Source organism: Manis pentadactyla, chromosome 13 (assembly GCF_030020395.1).
Source record: "Manis pentadactyla isolate mManPen7 chromosome 13, mManPen7.hap1, whole genome shotgun sequence".
Lineage (NCBI taxonomy): Eukaryota > Metazoa > Chordata > Mammalia > Pholidota > Manidae > Manis > Manis pentadactyla.
In genome coordinates, this window is record NC_080031.1 from 54,831,670 (window position 1) to 54,844,312 (window position 12,643).

The 12,643-nt window shown below is 38.7% G+C and overlaps 1 pseudogene; it reads left to right on the top strand.

Moving 5' to 3' along the window:
* The first annotated feature begins 2,919 nt into the window (after positions 1-2,919).
* Positions 2,920-3,890, top strand: LOC118931249 (olfactory receptor 2T3-like; annotated as a pseudogene).
* Positions 3,891-12,643: the final 8,753 nt, after the last annotated feature.

Below are 12,643 nucleotides of genomic sequence, written 5' to 3' on the forward strand. Positions count from 1 at the left end.
GCCTGGCACACGGCTGCCTTTCCCAAGTTATATGATCTGAGCTTGATGCAACGAATCTGTCCACAGGGGGACTCTCTCAGATTTTGAGGATAGGGGCAAAGAGGAAGGAGGATCAGCCTCTCATGGAGAAACATCAGACCACATTTGGACATTAGAATTACAGATGTCTTGAGGTTCATGGAAGCATAGAAAGTTCATAATGTTGCTTCTGTTCTTTGATTCTGAAAAGAATGATTCCCAGATATGTTAATGACTAAGATTACACAGTAAGAAGCAAAAATGACACTTGAGCAGTAGTTCTGGAACTTTAAGTCAAACGTAGTTTTCTATTGTTATATTCCAGTTGCTGCCACTTGGCCTGCCCCAGGCTGTCCCAAATACACGGAACTAGGAAAGTGAAACAAAACTGAAATCAGAGTTGCTGATAGAACTTGAAATACATTTTAAAAAATCTGTCCTCATGCTAGTGAACTTAATACAATTAGAAAATCCCTATATAGTAAACACACGTTACATATGAACCTAAAATGGGCTCTTAACTTTGTTCTGTGTCATGAAGAAAGGATGTGAAATGCAGATATTTGAGGGTTAATGTATTTGTTATACAGAAAAGTGCCTGAAGCCACCACCATATGGCCCAGTGGTGCAGAGTGTTCAGCCAGGGGATGGATTTGGGGAGGAACATAGTGTTTTAAGTCAGTTCTGGATCAGGTTCTGGCTCTGGTGTTTGTGCTCCTCATGACACTGCCTTTCTGAAATTCAGACTTGTTTTTACAAAGAGAGAGCATTCCCAAAAAATATCAAATAGGAAAATATGTTTCTAAACTGCGAAATAGAATTTTAAGCATAAAAATGTGCAATATCCTCATGAAAAAGATGAATTTGCTCTTTGGTACCTGCAGCACTTAAGTGGCATATATATTCAATTTCCAGTTGTACTGTGGGTAGAAATTATATTAGTATATCTACAAAGACAAATAGAAAATAAAATTCAAACATGTTGGAGTCTGAGGTGGTCTTACAGGAAGGAACAGCTCCAGAGAGGTGCTCATGTCAAGTTAGGTGATATGAATGGATGAAGGATTGGAAAATTCCTCCTGGCTTCCATTGTCATGTAAGTTTTATGCTGATTCAACACTGCAAAGGACTAAAGAGAATAAACTCATATGAATTCCCTAATGTGAAGAAGCTGATGGTGTAACTTCCATTTTGTCTGCTCCCTTTAAACCTGGTCACACTGACCTTCGAATGGTGTCAGGCTTACTCTCTGGGGGAGCAAAATGTGTACACTCACATGCTGCTTTTGTCTTTTTCACTGGCATGTGGCTTGTTTACATGTCTCTTCAGAGCTTTATAAAGGTGCAAAATAAGGAGCAAGGATATCTGATACATGTTGTTGTCTCTCATGGAATCCCGCCTTTTGATTCACTGAAGTCCCACATTTGTGTTTTAGGTACAGTACCTTATATTTTGCTTCACATTTCTTTGTGTCTCACTTACTATGGGATTTTTGCTCTGCATATTTCTCTAGCCTGGGGTACAAGAACCTGTATACTGGCCAGACCTCAGTCAGTTGGAGCCCCAAACTTTACCATTGCCTAGAAGTTAATTCTCTTTCATCTCTTCTTAACTTAAATAATTTCAGGACAATTGTGTGAAGTATATCACAAGCAATTCAACTAGGGAAACAAAAATTAACATATCAGGAAAAACATTTGCTGAGCAGAACTACTAATTTATTGGGAAAATTTTACTAGTTTTCTATGAACACTAAAATGCATCACTAAAGGGATCCTTCAGCTGGATTGTGGGGCTTCAGCTTTGGGTTTGATTAACTCACTGCTCCATCCAGTTCCTTTAACTTCATGCATTCATTGTGCATGGAATTCCTAATATTGTAGGCACTTTTTTTGGGGTGGTGGTTTTAATGACATATGCAAAAGGAAAAGTAAGTAAATTCATATTTCAACTAAATGCTTGCTATTTAGTGCAATCATAGCTTTTATTTCTGTTATTTCTTGCACAAAGTTATCTGCATGGAAGATGATACAGTCAATGTCATAGACTTTGCTCTGGGATTGTGAGGGCAACCCTCTGGCATGCCATTCCTTGCTGTCCTTAGACCCAAGTGCCCTCAGGCTCTGTAGAACGTCTGCACCCTGAGAACCATCCACGTGTGGAAGGTCTGCACCCTGAGGGCCCTACACCAGGTCGGTACCCCGAGTGCCCTTCTGCTTTGCACCTGCTTCCCCCAGGAAGGCTGGGCTGTCCCTGGTGCTCCCAAAGCTGCTGCTTATGAAACTCCATTATGCAAGGAACAGTTGAGTAAGTTGAACTATTTAATAAGGGAAGGGGAAGTAATAGAAATGTATGATGGTAGAAGATATTTAAGGAGATTTCAAGTTTATGCAGAACTTCAGTTATATTAGTAACATTGGCAGTATTAATCCTGACATCAGCATCAGCTCTAACTTTCATCAGTGAGCGCTGGGTAAGGTACTGGGTCCAAAGAGGAGAGGGAGTGTTAGTGAGGAGCTTCGTGCAACGGTCAAACTGTTACCACAGACTTAATGTGCGATTCCTCTTTTAGCTTTCTAATCATCTCATGAGTTCTTTTACATTCTCAACTTTGGGAGAAACAAGTAAGAAAGAGTGTAAGCACCTTGTCTATTTATATGACCCATGAGCAGTCGCCTCCCCGGGTGTGTTTGAAATTCCATGGCAGACTTGTGCCCAGCATGCAGCCTGGCCTCTCTGGGATCTGAACTTTTGAGTTTTCATTCATACAACCCTGTATTTGAAAAAATAACTCAAAAGGCTTTTACTGCTGTTAAAAGGTTAAGAAAATCATGTGCGTATGAATGGTTCAAAAACAATGACTGTTATTTTCTTCCTTGGGTGAGAACTGTAAGCCAGATCATGAACCCAGGGGATCAGGCCTTTCAGAATCAAACAGCAAAAGCCGATCTTGTCCTTGTGGGGCTCTTTGGTGAGACCAAGCGTGCCACCTTCCTCTACGTGGTGACCTTCATCTTTTTCTTACAGGCCCTGGCCTGGAACACCCTGCCCATCGTCCTGATCCTCGTGCAGCCCTGCGTGCATGCCCCCATGTACTTCTTCATCAGCCAGTTCTCACTGATGGACCTCATGTATATCTCCGTGACCGTGCCCAAGATGCTCGTGGGCCACGTCGCGGGCGACCGTGCGATTTCCCCCTCGTGCTGTGGGGTGCAGATGTTCTTCTACCTGACCCTGGCTGGAGCGGAGTGTTTCCCTCTGGCGGCCATGGCCTCTGACCAATACACTGCCATTTGCAGACCTCTCCATTACCCACTGCTGATGAGCCAGAGGGTCTGTGAGTGCTGTCTGGGTGCTGGCTCCTGGGAATGTCTGATGGCTTCCTGCTTACCCCCATCATCATGCGCTTCCTTTTCTGTCAGTCCAGAAAAATTCTGAGCTTCTTCTGTGAGGCCCCTGCCCTGCTGAAGCTCTCCTGCACCGACATCTCCCTCTACAGGACGTTCATGTACATGTGCTGCGTCCTCATGCTGCTCGTCCCCGTCGTGGTCATCTCGAGCTCATACGCCCCCATTCTGTGCCTCATCCACAGGATGAATTCCGCTGAGGGTTGGAGGAAGGCGTTTGCCACCTGCTCCTCTCACATGATCTTGGGCCTGTTCTTCTTTGGCACTGCCATCTACACCTACATGCTTCCCACTTCCTACCACATGGCAGAGAAGGACATGATGGTGTCAGCTTTCTACACCATCATCACCCCCGTGCTGAACCCACTTATTTACAGCTTCCACAATAAAGACGTCACAGGGGCACTGAGAAGCACGATGCAATTGGGGCTGAGCCTGAGAAAAGCTGGAAACAGGAGAGCCTGAGAACGACGTCACTCTCCCCCTTTCTACCTCCCCCCCCCATTTTCTCCTCTCTTCTTCCTGCTGGTTTCAGGCCCTCCAACACCAAGCCCATCCATATCTTTTGCCTTTCTCACCCACGTGGCATTTATCCACACTGCTTGCTCATCCTAATTTATCTCATGATATGTAATGAACTTGCATAATACTTTTATCTGTGAGGCAATGGCTGCTGTAGAGTAAGCCATACAGAGTGTCTTTCATCTTATCACCCATCGCAAGTTCAGGGATCATTTTAGTGTGAGGTTTGGGTGTGAAAGCCCCAACCTTAAAAGTGGCTCATTTGGATTCCTGGAGGGACACTTGTAGGTCCCCTGCTTTACAACACCCCTGAAGTCATAGTTCACATGTGGGACCTCTAAGGTGTGGCTTCTAATGTGTGCAATCACATCTCTGTCAGAACAAATAAACACATTTTCCCCAAATGTTAAAAGTGAGATTCATAGTGTAAATACCAATGCTTTCCATATTATTTGGCTATTGAAACTACTTGGACCAAATCTCCATCCACATCAATGTTCCAAAGAGATCAGGTTCCTCTGACATCACAGGTCATAAGGGCACAAGTAAAACTGATCCCACACTTAGCTTCTTTCTGCTGTCTATTACAGGGTGTGATCTACCATAACTCAGACCAAATAGAGCAGTCTTGGGGGAGGATAGACATTTAGGGAATCCTAATCTCTTTAGCTTTTTCCTTCTGAAACTGTAAAAGGAAGTAAAATATTTTGGATTTGTCACAGGTCTTTACTTCCCCTGTTGTATATCACACTGCAAAAAGAATGTCTGTAAATGTATAAGCATTAAGACACTATTGTTTTCATGAACAGAAGAATTCATGTGTTTAGTGTTTCTGGAACATGAAAAAGTAGGAAAAATACATTTGCTCTTATTAATATGCAAGGATACTTGCGTCCCAAATTGTTAAGTTACTACCACTTGGCACAGAACCCTGAACTTGCCTTATTTATCATCACAGGACAGGTACTAGGTGTTCCCAGGCCTGCAGCATTTCCATAGACTTATAAGTTCTTTTTTACATGGCAAGTCAACTGAATAATTTTGCTTCCCATGGGTGATTGTTATTGCACTGCATGAATCTGTCTGCATTTGGAAATGATGCCATGAAACCAGGAAAAAAGTGACATCTAAAAGATAAGCTTTCTAGAGGTACATAAAATTTTAGTTAAGATATTGATGTGATTAAAGTAGAGAAATAAGCCAAAGAGTCCAAATGGATGCTATATAAGAAAAGCTAGTTAAACAATGTTGTCCTTATTATTACATTGTTGATATTATTAGGTAAGTCTTCTGTGTTCCCTTTCCATAGGTTTTATTTGTTTTTAATGAGTGGTTGGTTTATCTATCTGTCATTCTGGAGCACAAAGTGCAAAGAAAACCTAAAGTCTTAAGGTTGAATTTACCAGGAGATTGGGGATGGGAAATAAGGTTTAGTTGTGGACACACTGCCTCATTTGCAAAGAGTCGTGCAATCCTTGTGAGCTTGCCCAAGCTTCCTTCCATCACATTTGAGATGGGAAAGGCGGAAAGTCCTAATCAAGTTCCTTGAGGAGTGAGTGGGGGTGATATGCATAGAGAGCCCATTACACCTGCATCAAACTGGGAGTCCTCCCACTTTTGTATATTTTCCATTCCTCGTTTGCCTTCAAGTCATGGAGGTATGAGAACTGTAGCGTCAAAGAGGCTGCAGCTAAATCCTAGCTTTGCTGCTCAGCAGCTGTATGAGCAAATTGCCCCACCACTGCTCTCATTTTCTATCACTAAAATAGAACTAGAAACATAAGTATTATTGAGGGGATTTGAATGTGGTGTTTAATATTCACACTGCCCAGTCCAGGGCCTGGCCCCTCAAAAGGTGTAGATAGCTGTTCCCCCTTTCAAGGGCAGCTAGATAAAGGTGGCTTTGCCCATGACTCTGTGTCTTCTCTGGTCCCTCATGGGCGCTAGGGGAGACAGTGTAGATGCTCTCATACAGGAGGAGCTCATCAGCTGTCTGCTGAATTAAAGAACAGAATTTCTGACCATTGTAATCTTCCAATTATATAGCTCCACATTAGTATTTAATCAACCTGTAAAATTATTTTGTATTAAATTTACTTCATCTTTTTCTTACAAATCTATTGTTTATCCAACATCCTTTGATTTGCAAACTCTTTGGAAATGCAAACCTTCCTAGACTCCGGCATCACTCCACCCATTACTCAACCAAGTGGATTGTTTTCTGTGCTGCAGATGCTCAGCACTTCATCAGGGGCACAGAGTGGACAGCACACGTACCCTCATCTCAAGAGGTTTCTTTGCTGCTGCAGGGAAGTGGTGAGCAGACATGAGATCCTAGGCAGAAGCACAATGAGAAGACTCCACCCAGAGAGCCTGCAGCATCTAGGAGGGAGTCTCAGCATTGAGCACTGATCCTGAAGGAGATTATATACATGGAAATAAACAAAAGAACATTCCAAAAAGAGGACCAGCACATGAACACACATGAGTATAAAACAGGCAACGGTTAATGCAGGAAGATACAAATAGCAAATTAAGTGTGACTATAGCTTAGAATGAAAAGGGAAGCTCTTAGCATTTATATTTATATGTTATAATTACAATTTTAATAAAATTATTAATTTTATATATAATGCTTCTTCTCCTCTTCCAATTTCCAATACTCTGAACCTACAGTGAATAGTATACATTTAATTTTTAAATATATGATTCATTTACATATAGTTAAATTTATATTAAACATATTAAATATTAATATTGATCTTATGACATTTACTCTTGAATCAGAGTAACTGAAGATTGGAGGAGGACAAGACAGATGCTAACACACCTATAGAAAATGGAACTCATATGACTCAACACGATAAAAGCAAACAGCCCAATTAAAAAATGGGTGGAGGACCTGAATAGATATTTTATCAAAGAAGAAACACAGATGGCCAACAAGCACATGAAAGATACTCCACATCACTAATTGTCAGGAAAATGCAAATCAAAACCACAATGAGATAATCACCTCACACCAGTCAGAATGGCTACCATCCAAAAGGCAAGATATAAAAAGTGCTGGTGAGGATCTGGAGAAAATGGAATCCTCCCACACTGTTGGTATACATTGGTGCAGGCACTGTGGAAGGCAATATGGAGGTTCGTCAAAAAACTAAAATTAGAAATACTTTATGTCCCAGTAACTCCACTTCTAGGAATTTACCCATAGAAAACAAAATCTCTGATTGGAAAAGATATATGTGCCTTTATGTTATTGTCACATTATTTATAATAGCCAAGATATGGAAGCAACAAAATTATCCATCAATGATGAACAGATAAAGAAGATGTAGTACATATTCACAATGGAGTATTATTCAGCCATAAAAACAAAAGCAATCCTTCCATTTGCAACAACTTGGATGGGCATAGAGAGTTTTATGCTAAATGAAATAAGCCAGTCAAAGAAAGAAAAATACTGTATGATTTGATTTTTATGTGGAATCTAAAAACAAAATGAACAAAAGAGAAGAAATAGACCCATAGATACTGGGAAGTGACTGGTCGTTACCATGAGGGAGGTATTGAGGTGGTTGGGTGGAATAGGTGAAGGGTATAAAGTGGCACAAAAATCTCAACATAATTTAAATTACTTAAGTGGATGAAAGTACAGCACAGAGAATATAGTCAATAGTTCTGTAACATCTTTCTGTATGGACAGATGCTAACTACTCCAGTTGGGTGACTTTAATAATGTATACAACTGTTGAATCACTATGTTGTATACTTGAATAATATATTGTGTATCAACTATACTTCAACAAACTATTGATAAATTATTTTTCTTTGCTGTATAGGATTTTGTTTCAAGACTATTCTATAATTTATGCATTCTTTTGTTGATAAATACATATATGTTTGTCTTCATTAGCAGTTACAGTTAATATTTATATCCATTTTTTTGTACATGTATCCTGCTGGTAGGAATTTTTGTATCTCATGATAAATTGACATACCACAGAATTAATAAGTGTCCCATTATTATGTATGTAATTTCCTGAAATGTCTGATGATTACTTTGTTTCTGTTTTTGAGAATGTTTACTTTTGCCTTCTCCTTTATTTCTTCATCATTTTCAGCAGAAGTTTATCAATATTTTTAAAAGAATGATCATCTAGACTTGTTGATTTTCTCTACTTTATATTTTGCTTCTCTTTCTTTGGTTTTCATTAGCTGTTCTTTTATATTTTTAAAAAAGATTTTAACTCACCAATTTTGAATTTTAAAAAGTATTTTAATATACATATTTAAGCCTCTAAACTTTCTCTTGTCATTTCTTTGAAGTATTCTATAGGTTAGCTATGTGAACTTCTTTATTTTGACCCAAATGTTATTAGTCCACCTATAACCACCTGAGACATTCTTATTCATTTTAAAAATTCAATTACAAATCCAAACATGTGGTTAGAGACTTCAATCCTCTGAGGTGTGCTGTGGTAATTTTTTGGCCCCTGTGTGACTGGTTTTTGTATATATCCCATATGTTCCACTGTTGTCGAGTGGGGTATTTTTCATCTGTCCATTAGGAATGGTGGTGTATAAGTTTTGTTAATTTTCACCTATATTTTATATCAGTTATAGAGAGGGAAATGTGTTATGAACTCCCTCTACTTTTATCCTCTTTAGTGCTTTTCATTCTGTTGATATGCTTAGGGACATTGCATTAAGTAAATAAAAAATTTAAATCTAATAGTATATTTTAATTTTAAGTGACTTTCATTGTTCTTATTAATTCCTTCATTCCCCTATTTTTTTTCTTGTTAACCAACTTTCTTTAGGTTAGACTTATAAGGAATATATTTTCCCAATTTTCCTTAACTTCAAACTTTCTCATACCTTATGTAAAGGGTAGGTAGGATGTAAAATATCTAAACTCATATTGTTCCCTTCCAGCTTATGTGTTATTTATGTCAGCTATTTTTATCTCTCTTTTTTCATAAAGAAACACTTACTAGAAATAACCCTAATTATAAATAAACCCTAATTACAAAGACTGCTGTCTTTGTACTAAATGTTGTTTTTACCTCCTTCTATGTGTTGTTTTCTTTGTTCTTCATTTTTTATTGCATATGGGGGTCTACTGGTGTAAAATTCTTAGCTTTGGTTTGTCTGAATATGCCCTTTATTACCAAGATATACATTTACTGACTAAGAATATGTAGCAAAATCTTTATAATTCTTAATTTTGATTCAAATTCAACTGAGAATAATGCATTATACTTATTTATGCTACTATAGTCACCTTTCATATGGACTACTTCTCCAGATTTTTATTTCACTTGTTTAATCTTAATATGTTTATCTATTTATTTATGATGAATTTTTATATTTTTATTGAAGCAGACTTGATATACAATATTTTATTAGTTTCAGGAGAACAGCGTAGTGGTTTGACAGTTATATGTATTATGAAATGCTCACCACACTAGGTGTAGTTACCATCTGTCACCACACAAAGTTACTACCATATTATAGACTGTATTCCCTATGCTGTGTTTTTTATCCCCTTCAGGATGAGAGGTTTGTACTGCTTGATCCCCTTCGCTTATTTTGCTCATCCACCCTTCCTCTCTCCTCTATGGCAACTACCAGTTTATTCTCTGTATTTATGTCATTTCTGTTTCATTTGTTTCATTTTTATTTTTGGATTCTATATATAAGTGAAATCATACAATATATATTTTCCTCTGCCTGGCTTATTTCACTTAGCATAATAACTTCTAGTTCCCACCCCTCCCATCCCAAACACTTCCCCATGGTAATTCAGCCATAAAAAACAAATCCTGCCATTTTCAACAACAAGGGCAGATCTAGAAGGCATTACGCTCAGTGAAATAAGCCAGGTGGAGAAAGACAAATGCCTTTTAACTTTTAAAGTATGATTGTGTCTGGGAGACTACAATATGGTTTATTTTAAAATTTACTTCGTAGTACACTGTGTTTTTATATTTTTCTATAATTAGCATGTCAAAATTTAAGCTAAAGACAAATACCCTACAGTGTAATGTGACAGTAAAGCAACACAGATTGAAACTGAAAATGATAGAATAAGCCTGCAATCTGGAACTCAGTGAGGCGCGATCCAGATGACGGCGTACAGGAGAACACCTCAGGTTTAGTTCCAACAACCACGATGAGTGGCACTGTTTTTGACATCAATCAGACTGAGTTCCACAGTCTGTATGTGTGAAAAATAAGAATATTAGTACCTCAGAAAATATTCCTGAAGACTAAATAAGGATATGTACATGCACTTATAAGAAAAATATTTTGTAATGTGTAAAAGACTAAGGCCATATGTAAGTTAACATCTATATCATAGATAATATTTTATTGATTTGAGGATATTTTTAATTTGGTTAAGATTTCTTGCATAATAGAAAAAAGGAAACTTTAAAAAAGACATGAGTAGAAAACCAGAAAAGTGCAACAGAGGAATCTATTACCTACTTTTTAGCCCTCTTAATTGCATTCTTCTTCCAACTCCCAGAGGGGATTTACTAACAGAACACCTTCAGCCACTTCCCTAATGAGCACAGTAAAACCAGTTAAAATCAGGATGAGGTCACCCTCCTGTCTGTCTTTATATAGGTAACCATGGCTGTGCTCCGCTAGCCCCTTTGGTTGAGGTTTGTGGTGTCTGATGGAGACCTTTCGATCAGACAGCAAGACAGAGCCACAGGAGCAGAAGGGTAATCGCTGTTTTTGACTTGTTTTGCTTCTGACACACTCTTATTAATTTTCGATTATGTTTCCTCCATTTTCCCCTATCAACTACTTTTATGGAGAAATGCAAATACGCTTATTTTCTTCTTGACTGTTTTACTTACTGCAACATATTATACGGGTTTTTATTTCCATTTTTCAGTGGACAAAAGAATATACATTCTTCCTATATTAATGAATGATGAGTTTGTTTTCTTGATACTGGAATTTTACAGAAGAAAAAGGACTCATTTTTCTTTGAGTGGGGATTATTTCTGATAGAATACTGAAACAAATGTGTCAGTCATACTCTTGTTTCCGATGTGAAAGTGACAGGGGCTGACTAGCGCCCAAGCTGCAGACTGCAGGGAGGGCAGTGTCCGGGGGACGGTGATCTAAGGCGGCTTCACACACTCCGGGTCTCAGCGCTCGAGCTGAGGCCCAAATCCTCCCTCAGGTGAATTGTGATGCTTGTCAGATTCCCTGGGAACCTCAATTATTTATCTGTGAAAGGATAAAATATAATGAGCGAGTACCTCATAGGTTCTTGGGGAAGATAAAATATGCTAAAGTAAAAGAATGGATCCTGCAATACTGCCAGCTGCAAGGAAAATGTGACATTCTACCACCACCTATTAATTCTCCAAGTTAAGTATACACTGTTCAGTTTCTATTAACTTCAGGCAGCTGGGTGGAGAAAATAAGAGTGGAAAGGGATAGCAGTCACCTTATGTGGTGCCGACAGCATTCCTCTGTGTCTCTGGGGTCCCAGGCATGCTGTTCGGTGTGGCTTGGTCACCGTGATTCCCATTTACCCAAGTGCACAGAGACTTTCACAGTGCCTCCCCCTGGCCCCCCTGCTCTCCCTCCATTCACATGGCAAACATCTCTGAGGTCTTCACATGAGGTGGTCACTGCACCAGTCCTTGCTTCACCTTGACCCCAAATATAGACTTGGTCAGCAGGAGTGCTTCACGTTTATTGGACTGTTTTTATATTTGCACAGAGTGCAACATTCACCTCCTAGCGGGGGTGAAATTTGGCATAAGGTTATACTTTATTTTCATGCAATGTTTCCCAGATTTTTTGGATATTTATATTAAGGCATAACATATATTTTCAGTCTTCTCTGCTTCATCAGGACTCCAGAAGTTAGGGCTGTTATTAAGCTGAATATTATAATTATTAGTCTTTGGAATATTAAAAAAGTATAAAATATACTTGAAACTTGCAATTTTTTTCTGAAATACTCCTGCATCATAACCACTTCTAAACTCTTTCTAGAGAGAGAATACAATATTTCCTTCTTGTTGGTAAGACCTTTTAAAATTCAACACTGAATATGACAGAAATTTTAAGAGTTTCAATGATTTGATTTCCATAAGAGAAATAGAGAAGAAGCCATTTCTAAAGGCTTCAAAACACACCTTCAGTATGTCCTGGTGTGTTTTGCTTCTATTGTTCTTTTTTATTTATTTTGTACTTGTTTAAAAATTCTACTTTAAATCACATTTACATAATATTTCTCCCCAAATCAACCTCCTGTGTAAGGAGGTTACATCTCCTTAAGTGTAACCAAATTTAATTTTTGTAAATTTGCCTTCATCCTCTCACACAGATGTAGGCTGTGAGCACTGGGGTAGAGGAAGGGGCAGCAAACTGAAGGCAGGGACATCTGTGCTCAGGTTTCCTCTCTGCATCTCAGTTTCCATAAAAAATTTGCCATAGACAGAAGCAGATGATGTTTGTGGAAACAAGTAAAGCTTTGTCTTGTAAATGACAATGACCTTCTAAATGCTAGTTCTTCTCTCTGAGATTTAGAACAAATGGTAGGAGGTTTCAGGTGGTGAAGCTGAAGAAGCATGTGCTAGACAGACAGAACTGAGATGGGATTCTCCGTAAAGCTCTGCTTATAGGTTACAAAAAGAAACATATTTATAGAC